Source organism: Giraffa tippelskirchi, chromosome 8 (genome assembly GCF_054371585.1).
Source record: "Giraffa tippelskirchi isolate mGirTip1 chromosome 8, T2T-mGirTip1v1.2.pri, whole genome shotgun sequence".
In the NCBI taxonomy this organism is placed as follows: domain Eukaryota; kingdom Metazoa; phylum Chordata; class Mammalia; order Artiodactyla; family Giraffidae; genus Giraffa; species Giraffa tippelskirchi.
The window spans coordinates 38,723,365-38,747,022 of NC_137282.1; the positions used below are offsets into that span (position 1 = coordinate 38,723,365).

General features: G+C 37.4%; 2 long non-coding RNA genes across 2 annotated transcripts in view; one reads left to right on the forward strand and one right to left on the reverse strand.

Annotated features, from left to right (window-relative positions):
- Nucleotides 1-23,658, reverse strand: part of LOC145516477 (uncharacterized) — a 68,219-nt gene that overhangs the window by 38,840 nt on the left and 5,721 nt on the right. Inside the window, exon 2 of the long non-coding RNA XR_014061420.1 lies at nucleotides 14,916-15,024. This is a non-coding gene — a long non-coding RNA (uncharacterized LOC145516477). The remainder of the gene's footprint in view (nucleotides 1-14,915; nucleotides 15,025-23,658) is intronic.
- Nucleotides 7,615-15,026, forward strand: LOC145516480 (uncharacterized). The gene is made up of 3 exons (XR_014061422.1): nucleotides 7,615-8,650; nucleotides 10,705-11,069; nucleotides 11,113-15,026. It is a non-coding gene; the product is annotated as an uncharacterized LOC145516480 (long non-coding RNA).

Sequence of the window (23,658 nt, forward strand, 5' to 3'; positions counted from 1 at the left end):
ATGCTAGAGATGCTACTATTTTTATGCTATCATCTAAACAGTACACATAAAAAAGACTTCACAACAAACAGTTTTGCTCTATTACATGTTATCTAGGTGATCCCCTGGAGGAGGAAACGGCAACCCACTCCAGTACTCTCTGCTTGGATAATCCCATGGACAGAGGAGCATGGTAAGCTACAGTCCACGAGGTTGCAAAGAGTCAGACACGACTGAGCATGCAAGCATAACTACAGTAGGTGAAACATGGATAATTGAGGTAAATATTAGATTTTAAAATTCAAGTAGGTTCACATTTAACACTGTATCATACTTTACTATGAAATTCAAATTATTTATTTTATAAAGACTATTTTCTTAAATGCATTGCAATATCAATGTAAAGCACCATTTCCAGAGAAATGTGAGGCTCTTTTCATTGAGACCCCTGGACACATTGACCGAACAGTTGTACCTCTTTCTGAAGCCAAGTTCAGAACTTCCAGTTGTGTCTCTCAAATGCATCATCTCTGCCTTTCTTGGAGGTTAATCCTACCATCTCCAAACTCTATTCCACATCTTCTGTCAGGCCTTCTTTTTCCTGCACCTTTCATGTCTACTCATTTCTATTAGCAAATATTCCTCAAAGTAAACGTATGTTCAATTCTCTTCTACTTTAAAATAAATATAATTGTCCTTTACCACCAAATACTTTGAATGACATTTCCTTATTTACTGCTTTTATTTCCTTATTTTCAATCCTCCTTCAATCTGCCTCAAATACACATATCCACATTATTATCTATTCAAACAAACCTGTATCATCCTGTGGTACCTTTCTTATAGCATCATCTACCCATTTACAGAAAAGTGAAAGTCACTCAGTCATGTCCAGCTCTTTGCAACCCCATGGACTATACAGGACAGAAGCTTTCCTTTCCCTTCTCCAGGGGATCTTCCCAACACAGGGATCAAACCTAGGTCCCCCGCCGCGTTGCAGGCTGATTTTTTTTACCAGCTGAGCCACAAGGGAACAGAAAACAGAAACATGAGTTAAATTAGTTTCCTTCATGTCCCCCAAGGTTTGCACCCTACTATTTTTCTATCAAGATTTGTTGGTCATACTTTATTATAACCATTCAAGTCTCTCCTTCATTTTTTATATATTATCAGGGAAGAAGAAAACATTCCTCTGTGCTAGATTCTTTTGGCTGGTCTAAGAATTAAATTGCCATAAGGTAGATAAACAAAAGAATCAAACTTAAATAGGAGAGTTATTCACAGGGCAACAACAAGAAAAGATGATGTTTGATAATTAGATGTCTTCCCTGTCATATAGATGGGGCCACTTAGATAAAGTTTATCTCTGGTAATAACTCCTTTTCAGGAAAAATAACTCATTTAAATTCTTCAAGATAGTTAAGGCAGGGACAGTTGTGTCTCTTGAGGCCCTTTAATTAAAAACATTCACATGCCAAAGTGGCACATTTTGGAGAGGTCTGTTATGAACCCCTACCAATATTCACTACATTATTTTAAATATTTACCATTTATGGAAAGAGTTCTCTCTGTTATTTTCTTCCCCCAAACTTATTACATTTTGAACTTTCAATAAGAGAAACCTTGCTAAAAAGTGTGGTTTATCCTGTTCTCCCTGCATATGCTTTAGTGTCATTTTGGGCATTAATTAAAATGCTATATCAATTTTGTAAAGATTAAAATTTGACTGCTATAAACTGATATTATATAGATTTCTAATATTATTTGAATTTTTATAAATTGTTTACATTTGTTCTTATTAACTCCATCCAGCTAACATACTCCTTCCCTTACAAAAACTTGAATAAATTTCATTATTTACCTATGTAAATTATCTTAAAATTGATTTCATAATTAAATGCATTAAATCATCATTATTACTGCAATATTATTTCCTTCTGATAATATTTATAAGTAATCTGTACATGGAATTTAATAAATTATATATTTTTCTAGAAAATTTACCTGAATTTAACTAGAATATTCAGATATTATTAGTAAATCAGAATGTCATATCATGTTGTCAGATACAATGATACTCTGCAAAGTTAATGGATCACTGATTACACCACAAAGATGCTGGAAATGACTGATATTTAAGCTGGTACGCATTCAATTTTTAAAATTCAAACCTGAAGAAAATCTTAATAGTTGAATTTTTTAGTGAACAGCCTAGGCAAAATCTAAATTTAATCCTATTTGTGTTTGTGTGTGTATGCAATATTAAAAATTTTTAAATTAATATTTTGGGTCCAAAATATTTCAATTAAAATGTTTTTGTCAACTCATTATTTTATTTTTCACTTAATGGCTTCCAAACTGCCACTCAAAGATGTTAAAATGCAGTATAAATTATTGATAATATGTACTACTGAGATATACACCAAAAAAAAAGGGAACACACTGAGTTCCTTGGTACCAGAACACTTGTAAGTGAAAGTGAAAGTCGCTCAGTCATGTCTGACTCTTTGTGACCCCATGGACTAAAAAGTCCATGGAATTCTCCAGGCCAGAATACTGGCATGGGTAGTCTTTTTCTTCTCCAGGGGATCTTCCCAACCCAGGGATCAAACCCAGGTCTCCTGCATTGCAGGTAGATTCTTTACCCACTGAGCCACCAGGGAAGTTCCTTGGTACTAGAATACTTGTAAGAAGAGACTGGACCTTTGCATCATGTGAGAAGGTCATTTGGAGAGTTGTGAATGAGATTGAGAATTTTGAATCTTAATGTTCCTCTCAACAGCTTTGGCTGAGGAGACAACCCCGGTCTACCTCATTTGAGGGAACAACCTTCTGTTTGCTACAAAAAATATTGTCAATAACTGTTTTACCAAAATCTGATACTGATTCTCCTCTGGGTCCTTTTCTCATTCACCACCACATCTTACTGCTCTCAAGTACAAAATGAATTTGATTCCAACATAATCTTGAATATAAATATTCAAGATTTATTCTAGAAAGAGATAGCCTATACACTGAAAGGGCAAGCCTACAGTAATTTATATTATTAGGATCCTGAAGAGCTTATATGGGAGGCAATTTCAAGACTGTTAAAAACCATGTAATGATAAATATTAGGCTTAGTAAAGCCAATCTCTTTAATATGGATATCAGTTCAGTCACTCAGTCATGTCCAACTCTTTGCGACCCCATGGACTGCAGCACGCCAGGTCTCCCTGTCCATCATCAACTTCTGGAGTTTACTCAAACTCATGTCCATTGAGTCGATGATGCCATCCAACCATCTCACCCTCTGTCATGCCCTTCTCCTCCTGCCTTCAATCTTTCCCAGCATCAAGGTATTTTCAGATGAGTCAGTTCTTCGCATCAGGTGGCCAAAGTGACTATATGGATATAGTCACCTAGAATTTCAGATTTAGTGTGTTGATTCATGAACATGGATATGGAGTTACTGTCTCAGTATTTCGGCAATTGTCACCTGCATTAATGAGTTATCTACAGTTATTATTCTTCAATTTTCTCATTCAGAGTCCTGAGGAGGAGTTAGAAATAATGTCTATTTCTTCTTTACCATCTGTTCTATTTTCCTTCATTGTAAAAAATAACAGTGTGCCCTAGATCATACACTTGAGCCACCAACTGCTTGAACAGTTTCTGTGGGTTTCTTGGTCACAACTGTGTTTATACTCAGTGCAGTTTAGACGTGCTTTAAAATTTAAAAACTGAGTACAAAATTTTTAAAAAGGTCAAAAGATGGGACCTTTGACACGCTGCAGAGAAAGAAATCTGAAGGCTCAGGGGGAAGGAAACCTTCCAATGGATCTATTTACAAACTGCTCTGTATCTCTGAAGCACACCTCTTGAAAGGATCAAAACCTCTCTCTTTGCCAAAGATTTAGCAAATGCATTAGCGAAGGAAGCACAACTATTACTGGAGTAATCTCCCTTGACTTTCTTGTTTTGACTGGAGGTAACCAAATCTCATTACCATCAAACTGCGCCATTTCATTATTTTTTAAAGATTTGTATGGCATTCCAAAATTGCCTTTTTTATTTGTTTTCATTTTCATTACAAGGTGAATGAGAGAAGAACCACGGTGCTTGCTCAAGTTATATCATCCTCAGCATTATTTATAACAGTTCATGACCCAAACTTGATGGTCTATAAATACAAATGGATAGACAAATGAAAGGATGGATGGATGATACATTAACAGAACGAGACAAGATAACTCTATATGTGCCGATCCCCAAGGATCTACTGTTGATAAATGGCCTTAAATTTGAAGGCTATTAGGATTTATTGAAGAATTTGAGGAGAAGTAACATGATCTATTTAGGTTTTCAGAAAGTGTATTTTGACAACTGAGGAAATCTGTCCCAAAGGAGAAGGGCAAGCTAGAAGCAATACAGAATAGACAGAATCCTAAGCTAAATTGTATGTGAGATGCAGAGAAAAAATGATTAATATTCAGGGGGTAAAATCTATCAAACCTAATAAAAATGAATATTGAAGATAATAGGCAAAGTGGAGAAAATGATATTAAGTATATTACAGATTTCTTTGCTTATTATCTTACAAGGCACTTGAGATTTTGTTTTGGACTGTCATTTATATTTCCATAGAAATGCTTAAGTACTTATTCAGTATAATGGTATCTCTCCCATTTAACACTTCTGGGAGAATGAATGCATATAAAGAGCTTAAAATTCTTTTAAAGAGTTATGTAATCGTGCACATTGTGACAGTTTATATTTCCATCTTCACATTTATTTGAAAATATTTTTGATGTGCTAGAAAGATGCTTTCCTAAATATATGGTTGTTATCTAAATTACTTGAACTTTAATCTTAACTACTTAAACTACTTAAACATTGGAGAGTCTTTGTTTTAAATGAACTGTTTTTCTCTAACTTAATCATAAAATTTTGTCTTATAAACTACTTCGCAATCGGCATGGTCATCTGGGATTTAAATATATTTAGGTTATACTTCAATAGCTTATTTATCAGAAAAGTCTTTCAGGCTAACAGATCTTGAATGTTTTACTATATGGTGATTTCACTTACAAAGGAGAAATTTTTTAAATTATTCCATATGGATGTAACTCAGGGTTCAAGAGCACTCTAGGTCTCTTTCTATTTTTGAACCCCTGGTCTTTGGAAAATAGAAATTCTTACACTCGGGACCCTGGCTTTGAAGTGTCTTTCTCAAAACATTACACCTTGTGTGTGGAACCAGCCAAAGCTAACAGGGACATATAGGCAGGGCAACTCGAGCTGAGATCTGGATCCATTTAGTCTTAAATTCACCCTTCTCCATTTTGGAGACTTTACTAACATCACTGTCAGTAACATGTTTGATCTCGTTGCCATCCCATGAAATTATTCAAATAATAAATCATATTATCCTGCAGGATCTGGAGTCACCCCTCCCCTAGGGGCTCTTGCTTCTTTGACATGATGCTAAGTCCAACTCCTTGTGGCTTTATGTAGTTTTTCTTTGTCATCCTCCCCTGGGTTGTGGGTGTATGCTATTAATACACTGCTGTTACCTGTCTGCTGTTAGCTACCATGTGTTCGGTCATTCTGTACAACCCTAGGTGGAAATCCCTCCCTCATTGGAAGACAGCCAGTAAGGAAATTTTACTATCGTGGCTTAGAAGTCAGTGACTCTCAATTCTTAAAATTTACTATTATTTCAACATGAAAGGGCTGTTTCTGCTCATCATTGTTTTCAGTACATTAACTTGACTACACTTGTCAAAAATTTTCTTTCAAATTGCCAAAGAGGTGCTTTAAAAAAAAAATTCAAAGGTTTATACTATTTATTGGTGCATTTATACAGTACAAAGAAAAACATACACAGAAACAACAGCAATAAGGACAACAAATGTGGCAGATTCAAGGAATAACTGCTTAGAGATTATAAGGATGGATGGTCTGTCAGTGAAGTGAGTGACTCATTCTCTAGAATGAATTCTTAATCTCTTTAAAATCACACACACAAAAAAAACACTTGAGGATTTTAATAGGAATACTTTACTCTCTAGAGAAAACTGTAAATTACATCAAGCAAAAAAGTTTAGTCTCAGACAAGATTTGAGATGAAGGATTTTTCTCATTCACTCTAGATTGCATTCAATACAGGCACACATTTTAAAACTCGATATTATTTGTTCTGAATTTTCTACCCATGTGTTATTTACTTATCTCCAATGTATATGCACAGACCTCATATCCACAATTGGACCAGGTACAAACTATATAAAATTTTAACTCTGGTATTGCCAGGTAGCAGCATTGGTTCAGCATCATTTCTTCCCTGCCACAGAAAATCTACATTTTGGTCTTTCAGTTTTTTTTACCAAGAGACTTATATTCTGACTAGTTCATCTAAATATTTACGAAAGAAAGAATGATGAGCAGGGCATTTATAAAGAAATGAACTCATTCTTTACACTATTCTGAAAGGAAAATATTTACAATACTCCTGATTCCACTGAGAAAATCTGCATATATTTATTGCTGTTTTGATGTTTGAAATTTTGAGAATATCTATGCTTTCCAAATTGAAAAAGATTAATAGAAAGTACTCATGAGATTTTGAAAGTTATGTATTACAAAATTCAAGAGTCTCATGTTTAAGATTTATTCAGTTAAGATTAGTTAACATGTTTGGGTTACTAAACATTAGTTAAATGTTTGGGTTACTAAAGTATTACCTGAGCTATATGCTATGTGAGATAAGATGCAAGAAAGTGATTTAAGAAAAAAATCAGTAGGAGAAATACTAAAAACAATATGAAATGGTATTTCTCATCAGAGTGCTACTGGCATTTGGTTAGGGACAGCTTTTCTGGATAGCCCAATGCACTGCAGCATGTGTAGCATCCCTGGTCCTTTGTCACTAAATTATAATAGCAACTCCCAATCATTCTGGCTTCAAGTAATGCTGTCACCCAACTTCAATTACACCTGGTCAGTATCACTCCTGGTAAAGATAGCTTGTTTGAATTTCTATATAATCTGTTCCGTACCACAACACCTAGTTGGGGCTTCCCTGGTGGCTCAGTTGATAAAGAATATACCTGCAATGCAGCAGACGTGGGTTCAATCCCTGGGTTGGGAAGATCCCCTGGAGGAGGAAATGGCAACCCACTCCAGTATTCTTGTCTGGGAAATCCCTTGGTCAGAGGACCATGGCAGGATACAGTTCATGGGGTCACAAAGAGTTAGACATGACAGTGGCTAAATCACCACCACAACTACATTAAGCAAAATTTGTTTTAATACTGCTAAGTATCCAAGTTATTTCTATATTTTTCCTTCAGTCCTACCAAAGGAATGATCCTTTTGAAAAGAGTTGAATTTCTCTTTTTTCCTTGCTCCTGCTCTCCAAGGACAACATTTTTGGACTTAAGGAAAATTCTTAGCTACTAGGATTTCAGTTTAACATGCTGTCCCAAGACACTTACTAAGCTCTGACATTACTTCCTTCTTCACAAGCTTTCCTTCCCCCTCCTCTGGTTCTAGGTGGGGAAACAGAAATCACACTGGTCGTTTTAACAAAGTTCAAATAAAGAATTATTTGAACCAGTAATGAAGTCTGCAAGGTAAATAAAAAAGGGGAGGTGGGCACTAAGGTTTCAGAGAGGCAGTAACTGTAAGAAACAGCTTCCACCTGTAGAGCTGGAAGGAACAAATGGATGAAGACTATAGATTTGAAAATAATATTAAAGACTCTGAAGAAAAGAGATTCAGATCTAGAAGACAAAGCACTGCCAAACCAGCGCTAGAAGCAGTGTCTAGTGTAGTACTGAGATGTTCTCCTAAAAATTCAGCTAAATCACCAGATAGGGTATAAAATATGTGTTGCTGGAGTAATATGTTAGACCTGTTGTGGTATGGATGTTGAACCAAATGACGTTGTATTTTACTGAGATGTCAACAGAAAGAAGACTTGCATCCAGAAATCAAGGTGTGATAATAGGATTTATTTGTATTATTATCAGTGTAAGTGACTAATTGATAAATTTGTATTTCCCATCCTTTCCAGTTGAGGAGGGATTAAGGATCTTGATCTCTATGAGGTAAGGAAAGTTAGTCACTTCCATGAACTAAAATTAGGAATACTATCTGCTCATTTTGGGCTCTCAGTGCAGATGGTTCAGCAAGCAAGGCAAGGCCCTACTCTAATAGTGGATGAACTGCCCGGAGGAAAATGGGTGCTAGATTTGTTGCTACATGACAGAGACAGGGAAGAATAAATCTGGAACTCAGAAAATTCACTGGTGACAAAAATCAACTGGCAATTGCAGTTACCATGGCCTGACAAAGACCGGGTAACTAGGTAGTCATAACCATCAGATTTCCATGTCTGTACCACTCTTCTGAATGAGAAACCCAAACAAGTGAAGTGCTAATACAGGGCAAGCATTGCTAGAGAAAGGGGATGAACATTATATTCCACCTGAGGAGGACTACAGCTTGTTCCACTTGACGCCTGGTCTCACATCGATTTTAGATATGCTTAGCTCTACTTTAAAGCATCAATAACAGAAGGAACACAGCATAGGGTAGAGGCAGATTTGAATGCTGCAATAGATGGACTGTAGGAGTCAATGTGGATGCACTGCCCCTATCTTCTCAGTCACCTCTGAGTCCAGCTGTAGCTGCATTTTCCATGCACACTGGCAGCCTCCCACCTCAAGCCCACATGTCGCTCTGCTTGTCTGAAGGAGGGTTTTCTAAGGCTCCACAGGAATTAGATAGATCTATTCAATTCAAACCTTGGGGCTGGGTTACCCTCCAGCTGGTGTTGGAGGCTCTGGGGAGCTGTGGAATCAATTCTAACTGGAATCTACTGATAGTCATTGCTGAAGTGGTGTTAATGTAATCAATGGACTGTAGGAGACAGGAGAACAGTAAGGAGCATGTGGTTTATTCATCCTCCAGCATATCAATCTCCCCACGGTGGTCCTATTGGAAGAGCTAAACTGGTAGTCAGCTGACAAAGGAAAGATGTGCTGGCAGAATCCCTATCCTGTGGTACAAAATGAATAGAGAAAGATGACAATATCTTAAAATTAGCATATTCTTTGAATACTCTCCTGATTTGTTTCTTAGGACTCTGATTTTATTTTTTTTACACTAAAATAGTCTATTGCATAAGTGTGTGCTAAGTCGCTTCAGTCTTGTCTGACTCTGGGCAACCCTGTAGACTGTACCCGGCAAGTAGGCTGTAGGCTCCTGTCCATGGGATTCTCCAGGGAAGGATATTGGAATGGGTTGACATGCCCTCTTCCAAGGGATCATCCTGATCCAGGAACGGAACCTGTGTCTCTTATGTCTCCTGCATTGGTAGGTGGACTCTTTACCACTAGCACCCCCTGGAAAGTCCAAAATAGTCTGTTGTGCACTTCCTAGCTTTAGTCATAGCAGACTCTGTGCAACCCCATGGATCGCAGCCCACCAGGCTCCTCTGTCCATGGGATACTCTCAGCAAGAATACTGGAGTGGATCACCATGTCCGCCTCCAGGGGATCTTCCTAACTCAGGGATCAAACCTGCGTGTCCTGTGTCTCCTCAACTGCAGGCGAATTCTTTACCACTGAGTCACTGGGGAAGCCCTATAGTAAATCATTAGCTGGTGAGAACGTCTTTGAGTAACATGTGTGTTTCCTGGGAAGTAAACTACTGTTTTAGTCTGCTAAGGTTTATAACAACCAAGTAACTTAGGCTTGGAGCTTAAGCCAACTTTTGGCTCTATCTCTACTTGACAGAGAGAAGAATTTCTGATGTCTCTTCATCTTCCTATAGGCCACTAATTCCATCATGACTACACACTGATGACCTCAACTAAGCCTAATTCTTCCCAAAAGTCCCATCTCTAAATCCATTATATTAGGGATTAGGAAGTTTACATATTAATTTGGAAGGAACATAAACATTCAGGGCTTTCCAGGTGGCACTAGTGGTAAAGAACCTGCCTGCCCATGCAGGAAACATGAGAGACAGGGGTTCCATCTCTGGGTCAGGAAGATCCCCTGGAGGAGAGCGTGGCAACCCACTTCAGTATTCTTGCCTGGAGAATCCCCTGGACAGAGGAGTACGGCAGGCTATAGTCCATAGGGTTGCAAACAGTAGGAACGACTGAAGCGACTTAGCACACATAAACATTCAGTTCATAAAAAAATACCGTAAAGACAATGGCTGCAGTCTTTTTACATTGTGGAATGAGAACATGACAAATACCATGACACATGAACTTCTCTACCCACCCTGAAAATGGACTTTCCTTCTTTTCTGGGTCAGGCATAACACTGACATCCAATTAGAGTTTTCAATTAAAATTTGTGGAGAGTTATCTCTAAAATCTGTTTCGTCTGCCTGTTTGTTAGACTGTATCTTCTCGGTCACCTCTGAGGCCAGATGAAGCTGGAGGATAAATAAACCACAGGCTCCTTACTGTTCTCCTGTCTCCTACAGTCCACTGATTACGTTAGCACCACTTCAGCAATGACTCTATCAGTGGATTCCAGTTAGAATTGATTCCACAGCTCCCCAGAGCCTCCAACACCAGCTGGAGGGTAACCCAGCCCCAAGGTTTGAATTGAATAGACCTAGCTAATTCCTGTGGAACCTTGGAAAGCCCTCTTTCAGAGAAGCAGAGCGACATGTGGGCTTGAGGTGGGATGCTGCCAGCGTGCATGGAAAATGCAGCTTCATCTCCATTTTCTAATCAATTTGTTTCATTTCAAAAAGTATCTCTCTAGGCTCTGTCTTAAAATTGATGTATAGAATCTTTTAAGTGCTATGTTATTAAATATAGTGTTGCACACAGTTTACGTTGCAATTCACTGAAGTAGATGGTGGCAGAGGACATCTTGTGGTCAAAGCAGAAAGTGAATTTCTTTGAACAAAATTCAGGAATATCAGAACATGATCATTTTACATGTAGAAGAAAATGGAGGAAAGATCAATGTAAGACACAAAAGACGAAGGACTAAAGAAGATGCAATATAATTATTACCTATAAGAATCTCTATCAGAATTGATTTACACAACCCAGAAGTGACAATCCAGGAGTGATAATCCAGAAGTGACAATTGATTGATTTACACAATCCAGAAGTGACAATCCATAATTACAAAAAATGATGAAAGCAGTCTTTTAATTTAAATATCCTAGGTTCCCTATCCTAGGGTCTACGTAAAATTATTCAAATGTAATTTTAATAGAGTGTCTATTATCTAAGTTCTCATTTCCAATTATTAAATTTGGTTGATTCTTTTCATATTTCAACACTGTACTTTAAGAATAAAAATAGTAAGAAAAGTTTATTTTTTTAAGAATTATTATGACTCTTGATTCACAACACAAGTTAAACATTTTTTGGTTATATTTGCTTCTATCTATTTATATCTATCTATCTGTATCTTTTATTTGTTTTATAATTATATTGGGATGTATGATTTCACATATTCTGGACACTGTATATATCATAAAACTTGTATCTCTTAGTTATATTTTCTACCTAAAAGAGATGTCATTATTACATGTAAAACATTTTAAAACTGTATAATTTAAATTTCATTTCACATTTACATGTTCCCAACATTCCCAAAATTATCTTTAGAGTTTTTTGTTTATAAATTAGGGTTCTATCAAAAATGAAAATATTGTTTGTTTTTTAGCTTACATCTTTCTTTTTCATGGCCTTTAAAAACCTTTCTTAACATTTGTTATGACATTTTTCAAACATATACAAATATTAAAACATTTTAGAAAAAAAGATTTTTATATTTCCCACTGATACTTTATTATTAACATTTTACTTTATTTTATCACATATTTATTCATCACTTCATCCCTATGCTTGTCCTTCATTCTACCACACTTAGCATTGAACAACTATTTTACCTTTGATAATTGCTCAAAAGTCTGCCAAGTGTGCAGATGAGTTTGATGGTTGGCCAGAGCATCCAGTGCTAAGATGACTACCTGAAGTGTAATTAACTGTGATGACCCTTGGGTCTCATTTTATGTTAGGATTTCCTGATTAATGTAATGAAAATAGCAATTTCCTGCTGATCTCCATCATGTACATTGATGGTGATGCCATCTGTAAATTATGTGAGCCTCATTCTCTGTTTACTCAGTTAATAGTAGGAAGTTCCTTAAGTAGCCAAGAGGTCTGGGAAAGGATCTCCTCCAGCAACATGACATCTGTCAAAAATACCGCAGGTAGAATCTACAAGAACGTCTTTGTTTACCTCCATCGTGTAGCAAGGAGACTTCAAAAGCTGTGTCAAGTGTGTGGGTAGCTATTTCAATGATCCAAAGTAAGTAGTTTAGCATGAAGGATAAAGAATTGTCACTCTAATGACAAATAGTATAGCACCATGAGGGGAAGTTCCTTGCATAAGAAAGCCATGGGCAACTTCTGACAACAAAACTGCAGGCTAGACTGCAGAAGTCTTGAGACAAAGTTTCTAAAGCGTCTGCAGTGAAGGAGTTTTTGTTGGCACTAATAAAAGTGTTTTATGAATTGCTATATGTACAGACACTAGTATCTTTTGTTGAAGGGAGTCTCATTGAAGATGGGCTGGCTTGCAAGTGATAGAATAAATGGTCTTAAATAGTTCACTTTGCAAATAATAAATATTTTGTTAGGACCACCAAAAATCCTAACAGATACTTGTCTTATTTTAACATCATAGGTACTGAGAGGGTCAATAGATTTTTTTTTTTAACCAATATCAGGGATGGAGTATCCCTCTATTGACAACACAGTTAATAGACATTTAAATGAGGTGATGGGGCTTTCTCTGTGTAGGCCCATGTCCATCTCTATCTGTGAACCATTTTGTATCTTCATATCCTGCAGGAGGCAAAGGAAACTCCTCGGAGGAGAGTGCCATCAGTGCAGTCATCAGTGTCAACCTGCACTGATGGCTCCCTGTACTCCTAAATAGAACTGGATGTGCTAGGACAATGCCTGCAAAGAGCTACTGGGGTAGCCCATGGATACCCAGGTAAAATACACAGTGTATCTTCATCTGAGATGTTGAAATAGACACTGCACAGAGCATATTAGCCTGAACTAATAACAGCAAAATATTTACCAGCTGTTGATTGGATAGAGTCAGTAGTCCCAATAATATTGGTTATGAGAATTTCAATGGATGAGACCATGGCATTAAAAGGTACTAATTGTGATCATCGTTGTGAGGTGTTATTCATCATTTCCACGCTTAAGACCAGACTGCACTGTAAATAGAGAAGTAGTGGAAATAATCACTCCTTCTCTGAAAAAGTCTTGTACAATGAGTTTCAATCCTTGATAGAATTTACAGTGGCCGTATCAGTGGGGGAAGGGCCAAGTGGTCTTATTTGTTAAGTCAATTTGAAAATGCCCAAGACTTAATATAATTTTACTTTATTATTCATTGGATCAGCATGCCCATGTGTACCGCGAGATATTTTAGAACAATGGGAGCTACGACCATGGTACGTTTAGGCAAGATTAAGGCTCAGTGGTAAACAATCTGCCTGTCAATGCAGGGGAGACAAGAGACATGGGTTCGATCACTGGGTAAGAAACATTCCCTGGAGAAGGAAATGGCAACCCACTCCAGTATTCTTGCCTGGAACATTCCATGGACAGAGGAGTCTGGTCCTTTGTTCACGGGGTCAGAAAGAATCGGACCCAACCCAGCATAGCAGCACAGTCACAACAGCGAAGTCGAGGCTTACTTATTTGCCCTCTACTCTTTGTTCAGTAACTTCTCTAAGATTATAGTGGCACTTCATTTAAATTTAGTGGGACCTCCAAGTATAAATGAAATTTGACCCTCTGTGTTGAGTAAAGCCATGAATGATTGCCAACTGGGCACTTCTGTTTACATTACAGACTGTTTCAGAGGTGTAAAACCAAATCTGTGCCTTGTTACATGTGTGATGTATAAACCATTTTAGTAAACCCTGTATTTTCAGTAGGTCACATTTCTTCAATTCTTTCTTGTTTTTGTTATTGTCATCTGCTCATATTTACGTTTCTTCCTCCAGAATGCCTCAAATCGGTACCATCAGGGTTAAACACCTGCACCCCAGAAATGGTTAAATTATTTCCTTGGCTCTGCCACAGGGGTGTCATGGGTTCTTTTCCTTATAACCCTGAGGATCAATTTCTTTTTTGGTGACAGAGATGTAGGTAGCAGTGGAAATAACAAGGTTGTTTTGTAGGATCCTAGTGAGCCATATGCTTTTAGAAATGTGGACATGAGTAAACCAAATAGTGATGCTTTTGTTCCACAAAAGCAATCATCTGTGGGGCCTATATATCAGACATGGTATACATATTCCACATGAGTGCTCTGCAGAAAGGCACCAACACCAAGCTGAGACACACATACAGAGGTCATAGGATAGAAAGCGTTGCTCTGAGCCTGATGTTGTTATGTGTATGCTGAAACTGAGATGCACAATTTCATCCAAGACACACTGATAGCTCTGGGCTAAGTCACATAACCCAGAACCACTTGAAGGAGGGTCTCAGTATTCATGTCCCTAAATGCCAATTATCAAAACTACTGACTTCTGTGAGTAATATCCATAAACAGAAGCTGTGTAGAACTCAGAAAACAGCACAACACAATACAAGTTAAAGTGCAAACTAGCCAACGAGAAGCAGCTCAAAGTTCATGCTCTGTTTAGGCAACAGCCAGTTATCAAGCCAAACAAGAAAAGAAAGATCTCAGGCAGTGGTGGTCATCATGTCAGCACCATGATTACTGTGCCACTAAGTAAGAACAGGTAGACACTAAGAATAGGTAGAATGGACCCATCCCACCCTGTTCAGAATGGCTTCATGCTTTAAGACTGATGACAGCATACACACCAGGAGGATATAAAAAGATGTTATTACTCACATAATGAGACTTTCTGGGGAATTTCCTGATGGTCCGTGGTAAGGACGCCATGCTTCCACTGCAGAGGCCCCAGGTTCCATTTCTGTTCATGGACCTGTGATCCCACAAGCTGCCCCAGACAAGGAGGAAAAAAAAAAAGTAAGGCTTTCTGGAGATAGTGGGGTAACTCACAAGTAAGTCCAAAATGAACTGACAGAGCACATACAGACACTGGCTTGGGGTTTTCATTGCTGTTAGAGTACAGGCCCAGGGTAAGGAGTCCCAGGTGGGCAGCGAATTTCCCACCAGCTCCAAAGAAGGGAGCATCCAGGCTTCCTGAGCTTTCCCAGATGTGGGGCCAAAGGGGAAGAGAGAGGGGTGAGCTTAAAATATGACAGAGGTAAAACACCAAGATATATAGTCAGACTATTTATGACAAATGTGTCTGGAAAATACATAATGCTAAACTGTTCTGGGAAGTACCCAGGATTACCAGTGATTTTTAATTTTGTTATCATTTCTAAAAAGTATAATTTATTCTGCACCAATAATATTAGATCAAAACAAGGGAACCAAATGTTTACACTTTTGTGATATAAGAAAATAAGTAAATAAATACTTCTGTGATAGTCTCAGTATATGTGCATAGCTCATGTTTTTCTCGGGGTTTCCCTGGTGGCTCAGCTGGTAAAGAATCTGCCTGCAATGCAGGAGACCTGGGTTCAATCCCTGGGTTGGGAAGATCCCCTGGAGGACAGCATGGCACCCTACTCCAGTATTCTTGCCTGGAGAATCCCATGGACAGAGGAGCCTGGCTACAGTCTACTGAGCCTGGCTACAAGCTCCAGTCCATGGGGTTGCAAAGAGTTGGACACAACCAAGTGACTAAGCACAGCATGCTTTTCTCAAAATTAAATCTGTCTCTGTGAATATGGATAAATACTACACAGGACTATTAGTAATGTTATTACATTGATTTTAATTTTTATGTTAATTTAATTATTATCAACATTAATAACATTGTATTCAATCTTTATGCTTTTTGAAACTGTAGATTAAAGTGAATTCAGTTATTATCTAATTAATTAACATTTTGTAAGCACTTTTCAGAAGCACTTAAGTGATTTACTTAATGCTTCCAAAAAAGAAGCTAGAATATAAAATTCTCAATATATCACTCTTCTAATATTACATTCTTGAGATGACAATCACTTTACCTCCAAAGATAGTCAATTCTTTCATTTTTGAGATGAATACAATAAGGTATATCAATCTATTTTGGATTTATAATAGAAAAAAATCATTCTATACCTTACTGAAGTGATTAATTATATTTATATATATGCAAAATTATGTATCCATACATGACATATACACAAAGAAAAATATACTAAATATATTTAGGAGAGTTTAGCATTCATACATAGATATAAAGCTCACTAGTTCATTTTAATCAGCAATAATGACCATTATACCATGTAATACATGTATTCAAGTTCTAAATTACTCAATATTAAATTAAATTATTCATTCACTTCCCCAAGCACACAATGACATATTGCCTAACTTAATATTAGCTTTTTTATTAGTTCAATAAAATAGTTGAGTATCTTAATGTGTTCAATTAAGAAACAGTTGCATTCATTCACAAAGGTACATTAAGTTTCACTATGAATTCAAACTCCACTTGATCTTTCAACCATAAAACATAAAAGTAAAATCTACAGTCATGCAATACATATTTAATATCTATTAATTGATTCTTTAGTATTCACATCTGTGGATGAAATAAATCAAAAAATAATGAAACTTAAACTGAATCAGTCAAATAACCTTTGTATTTTCAGGGCTCAAGTCATTTTCATATAAGGGAGAAGCTTTCACTTTTTAAATTTTAAGCCTCATTGTAATTCAAAGTTGTTACCTTAAATTATATGAAACTATGATGTCCAGTATGGCAGTTATTAGCCACATGTGGTCCTTTAAATCTCTCTTTCAATTGATTAAAATTTTAAATGGTCAGTGCTTTCGTCACACTAGCCCCATTGTCAAAGGCTCACAAGTGGCTGGTAACTACCACATTGGGCAAAGTAGAAAAAGAATCAAAATTAGAGCATATAAGCAAGGTTACAAGATATGGAAGATGTAAACTGGGGCCAAAGTATAAAAATACATAGTGGTTTAGTGTAGAATAGGAGAACAATTCCTGGATATCCATGTACTTAGCTTGTAGATTAGAGTTCTTCAATTATGCGTATCCTGAAATTCTTAAAAATAGATTCCATCCTGTTTGCAGATTATACACACATCTGACCTATTTTTAAATAGCATTTTGTATATTTCACTGATTAATTTTTGTTCATTAAAAATTCATAAAATATAGAAATCTACAAAGAAATAATCCCCAAAGTCTCAGTAACGGAAACAGTCAAAATTAACTTGGAGTACTTTTTCCTAGAACTTTACTTTTTCTAGACATAATATTAAAATGATTACTAATTATCACTTACTGAATGCAAAGTTTCAGTATGTTCACACAACTGTATATAAATCCCAAACTACCACACATTTTCTTATATAAGATTATTCTTACCTGTTTTACATATTTGGAGTCACAATGTATAAATAAAAGTTCTATACATATTTTTTACTTATAATCCTAACAATTTTCTATCAAAATTAATTTTTTAAACCTTCATTCAAGCTATTGTCATTTCTCTGATTATAAAATTGTAGATTAGGAAATACTAACATTTATAGCAAGAAAAATCACCCATAGTCTTATTTTATCTGTTCATGTATTCTTAGAATGATGCTTATTCAAAGCAATGAACTTCACTCTTTAAATCTGTTCTACTTATGAGAGATTAGTTCCTGGTCTTAGCATGTGATTTGCTATTCCTCTTTAAGAATGTGGTAAAAGTTAAAAGCAGCAATTTTAACGTTACGTCCAAAAAGCAAGGGGGATTACTACTTTTATAGGAAAGGGTGAAATGTTACAACAGGATTACTATACCCATTAGTGAGAAATAAATTCCAGAAGTGGTTGAGTAGGACTTTGAACATTCTTTCATCTTTCACTGATTAACTATGTGGGGAAATCTGATGCATGAATTGTAGAGAAAAATACAAAGTTCAAGACCAATAAAATGTATATGAATACACACACACACACACACACATATATATAAATAGGAAGATCTCTTGGAGAAGAGAATAGCTACTACTCCAGTATTCTTGCCTGGAGAATTCCAAGGACAGAGAGGCCTGGTGGCCTACAGTCCATGGGACCAAAAAAGAGTTGGACATAATTGAGCAACTAACACACACATAGACAGATGTACATTTCTAGAACTCAAATCAGTATCATACTTCAGCTTTGTTATAATTTTGGAAAAGCTAGAGACATGTCAGTTTGATTTTCCCCCAAAAGTCCTGAAACAAATACAATGTTACAGATGGATTTTTTGGAGAAGTGATCCATATAGTACAAGTGAAGGAGCAGAAAAGAGTGACAGATGAAAGAGAATAGTAATTAAAGGTGATTTTATGAGTAAGTTGTGAAATGTGCAAGTTAAGCTCAATCTTCTTGGAAATAACAAAGAAACTGTGTAGAATGTCCTCAGAATTATTCTTAGAAAACATGAAGACATAAGAATATTTAACCTCTGGCATGGTCTGTCCAGACTATGTATTGAGATGGAGATTATGGGAGAAAACTTCATCCAGGGCCAAGAAACTGGATGTATACTATCCCACTGGTGAACCAAGCTAGCTTCCATGGAGGTATAGGAAGCCCCCAGTTAAAGAAGCAAAGAGACATATGTACATGAGCTGGAAACCTGTCAGCATTGATGTAACGGGTCTTCTGAAAATTTACTTGGACTTAGAGGTGGCTAAGATAATGTAAAGTACTGCATTTACACTGACTTCTACAGTTTACCCATTTCAGCATTCAAATCTGGTCATGCCGTACACTGATGTCTTTCTGTTATGGAAACATTACAGTAATGGCTAGCCACAGTTTTAAAAAAATGATGTGATACTGGAAGGTAAGTCCGCAGGCTGGGATCCTTGTGTTACAACTACACAAAGGACTGTAGCTAATACTTATTCCCGTTATTAATCAACTATAACTCTCATCTTGGGCTAGTACTTCAGCTGATTGATTTTTGTGACTATGCTTCAGTTCACTTCAGTTCAGCATGCTCAGTCATGTCTGACTTCTTGCAACTCCATGGACTGCAGCACTCCAGGCTTTCCTGTCATCACCAACTCCCGGACTTTACTCAAACTCATGTCCATTGAGTTGGTGATGCCATCCAACCATCTCATCCTCTGTTGTCCCCTTTTCCTCCCGCCTTCAATCTTTCCCAGCATCAGGGTCTTTTCAAATGAATCAGTTCTTCACATCAGGTGGCTAAAGTATTGGAGTTTCAGCTTCAACATCAGTCCTTCCAATGAACACACAGTTCAAAAGCATCAATTCTTTAGCACTCAGATTTCTTTATAGCCCAACTCTCACATCCATACATGACTACTGGAAAAACCATAGCTTTGATTAGAAGGAACTTTGTTGGCAAAGTAATGTCTCTGCTTTTTTAATATGCTGTCTAGCTTGGTCATAACTTTTCTTCCAAGGAGTAAGCATCTTTTAATTTCATGGCTGCAGTCACCATCTGCAGTGATTTTGGAGCCCCCCAAAACAAAGTCAGCCACTGTTTCCACTGTTTCCCCATCTATTTGCCATGAAGTGATGGGACCGGATGCCATGATCTTAGTTTTCTGAATGTTGAGATTTAAGCCAACTTTTTCACTCTCCTCTTTCACTTTCATCAAGAGGCCCTTTAGTTCTTCTTCACTTTCTGCCATAAGGGTGGTATCATCTGTGTATCTGAGCTTGTTGATATTTCTCCTGGCAATCTTGATTCCAGCTTGTGCTTCATCCAGCCCAGAGTTTCTCATGATGTACTCTGCATATAAGTTAAATAAGCAGGATGACAATATACAGGCTTGACGTACTACTTTTCCTATTTTGAACCAGTCTGTTGTTCCATGTCAGTACTTGGATGTAATCTCAAAAACAACAGAATGATCTCTGATCATTTCCAAGGCAAACCATTCAGTACCACAGTAATCCAAATCTATGTCCCGACCAGTAATGCTGAAAAAGCTGAAGCTGAACGGTTCTATGAAGACCTATAAGACTATCTAGAACTAACCCCCCAAAAGATGTCCTTTTCATTAGAGGGGACTGGAATTCAAAAGTAGGAAGTCAAGAAACACCTGGAGTAACAGGCAAATTTGGCCTTGCAGCACAGAATGAAGCAGGGCAAACGCTAATAGAGTTTTGCCAAGAGAACAGACTGGTCATAGCAAACACCGTCTTCCAACAACACAAGAGACAACTGTACACATGGGCATGACCAGATGGTCAACATCAAAATCAGATTGATTATATTCTTTGTAGCCAAAGGTGGAGAAGCTCTATACAGTCAGCACAAACAAGACTGCGAGCTGACTGTGGCTCAGATCATAAACTCCTTATTGCCAAATTCAGACTTCAATTGAACAAAGTAGAGAAAACCACTAGACCATTCAGGTATGACCTAAATCAAATCCCTTACGATTATACAGTGGAAGTCAGAAATAAATTTAAGGGACTACATCTGATAGACTGCCTGATGAAAAACAGGCAGAGGTTCGTGACACTGTACAGGAGGCAGGAATCAAGACCATCACCCAAAAAAAAGAAATGCAAAAAAGCAAAGTGGCTGTCTGAGGAGGGCTTACAAATAGCTGTGAAAAGAGAAGTGAAAAGCAAAGGAGAAAAGGAAAGATATACCAATTTGAATGCAGAGTTCCAAAGAATAGCAAGGAAAGATAAGAAAGCCGTCCTCAGTGATCAATGCAAAAAAATAGAGGAAAACAATAGAATGGGAAAGACTAGAGATCTCGTCAAGAAAATTAGAGTTACCAAGGGAACATTTCATGCAAAGATGGGCTCAATAAAGGACAGGAATGGTATGGACCAGCAGAAGCAGAAGATATTAAGAAGAGGTGGCAAGAATATATGGGAGCACTGTACAAAAAGATCTTCACAATCCAGATAATCATGATGGTGTGATCACTTACCTAGAGCCAGACATTCTGGAATGTGAAGTCATGTGGGCCTTAGGAAGTATCACTACAAACAATGCTAGGGGAGTTGATGGAATTTCAGTTGAGCTATTTCAAATCATAAAAGATGATGCTGGTAAAGTGCTGCATTCAATATGTCAGCAAATTCGGAAAACTCAGCAGTGGCCACAGGACTGGAAAAGATCAATTTTCATTCCAATCCCAAAGAAAGGCAATGCCAAAGAATGCTCACACTACTGCACAATTGCACTCATATCACACACTAGTAAAGTAATGCTCAAAATGCTCCAAGCAAGGTTTCAACAATATGTGAACCATGAACTACCAGATGTTCAAGTTGGTTTTAGAAAAGACAGAAGAACCACAGATCAAATTGCCAATATCCATCAGATCATCAAAAAAGCAAGAAAGTTCCAGAAAAACTTCTATTTCTGCTTTATTGACTATGCCAAAGCCTTTGACTTTTGGATGACGACAAACTGTGGAAAATTCTGAAAGAAGAGATGGGAATACCATACCACCTGACCTGCCTCTTGAGAAACCTGTATGCAGGTCAGGAAGCAACAGTCACTATGTTTGGACCCTTGTAAAGACACTCCCTGATGGCTCAGCCAGTAAAGAATCTGACTGCAATGCGGGAGACCCAGGTTCAATCCCAGGGTCGGGAAGATCCCCTGGAGAAGGGAATAGCAATCTACTCCAGTATTCTTGACTGGAGAATTCTACGGACACAGGAGTCTAGCAGACTGCAGTCCATAGAATTGCACAGAGCCAGACACAAAAGAGAGACTAACACAACAACAACAAAGATACTCCAGTGAATACTCTGTATTCTAGTCCTCCTCTTTTCTATCATATAATAACATCCATAGAATCTTGTTATGTAGGCAATTCATCTATTGATATCAATCGAATAAGATCTGGTTTTGTTTTATATTTTTTCTCATTGATTAATCGATTAATTGCTGGGCTACCATGTGTACACCAGAATGATCTGGAAATATCCATAAATTTAGATCACTTGAAGGGATTTTTCTCCTCTTAGCCAAGTTCCACATTGGTACACATGTATAACATCACATCTACAACATTGCTTCATCCACACAATTCTGATTTTGTTGGTTTAGATGAACTTTTAAGCGAATAAATCAATGCTCTATTGGCTATGCAGCTGATGCAGTTGTAGGAACAAAGGGTTCCACAGACCAATTTAATTATTATTGTATCTTCTTCACCCTAAAATAGATCATTTGCCCTGAGGAGATGTTATATGTGATTTTATTAATATATTGTTATTTCAGGCACATTATGATCTCTCAGCCGTTTTGCAAAAGCATCAAGAGCAGAAAAGGCAATTCCATATCCAAAATAAATGTCAATCCAAAGGAAGAAAACTCACTACCGCCTCTAAGATGGACGGTATCTCATGTAAACAACTTGACAAGTGATTGGTCTTCTAAAAGAATCATATCACATTTATAATTCGGTGCTGGTCTTTGAAGTTGACAGACTAAACACTAACAGATGCCATCTGTAAGATAAGCCATAGTGAGAGAGAAGCCATGTGGTTGAACCTGTCTAGTTTACATTCATATCACCATGGCTACACTATGCATCGGACTATTTAAACACTAGAGTTGCTTAAGATAAAAACTAACATCCACTAGATAGTTTATGCTGTCTATCGATTTTTTCAGCACCACTGCCGTGGTGGGTACTTTTTGTTGAGTATGGCCATCATAATACAGATTACAGATTCTCACACTTTGTACCTACACCTATCCCTTCACACATATGTTTCTTTTCCAGGCTCACTGGTCAGATCATTCAATTTCACACTTTGAAGTCACTACCACCAGTGAAACCACTGGCCATCCATTAAACTTTGCTCTTTGAAGCCACCACTACTGGTAAAACCATTGGCCATCACCTAAATATCTATGTAAGCCTTCAGAACACTTGGCCTAGTCAGCAAAAAACTGATAATTAAATGGACTGTTCATAGCATTGAGAAGATATTGAGAAGAAGATGGTGCTTCAGGGTGACAGCAGTTCATTTGCAGCTTTTAATAACTTATCAAGCCAGCTAATTTGCAAATTAAATCTGAGTTTCTTTACCACTGTATCTGCTTGCACTGCATAATAAAATATCATTTTCATATCATGAAGGAAGAATTACTGCCTATTTAATAACACATCTCATAAAATCTTACAATAGCTAACTCATGATGAGCGTATCTGATTTTGTATTGATAATTACTTGGTGCTCCATAATCAAGACCTCAGATTCTAGAAACACCAAGAGTTTCTTTCCCAGTATTGGGTACATCTCTTTTGCAGAAGGCATGGTCATATTCTGCACTCATAAGGGTCTGTACTATGATTCTCTTATAGACTACTGCCTCACAGATACAATTACCTATATAAGTATGCTGCTGCTGCTGCTGCTAAGTCGCTTCAGTCGTGTCTGACTCTGTGCGACCCCATAGACGGCAGCCCACCAGGCTCCACCGTCCCTGGGATTCTCCAGGCAAGAATACTGGAGTGGGTTGCCATTTCCTTCTCCAGTGCATGAAAGGGAAAAGTGAAAGTGAAGTCGCTCTGTCGTGTCCGACTCTTAGCG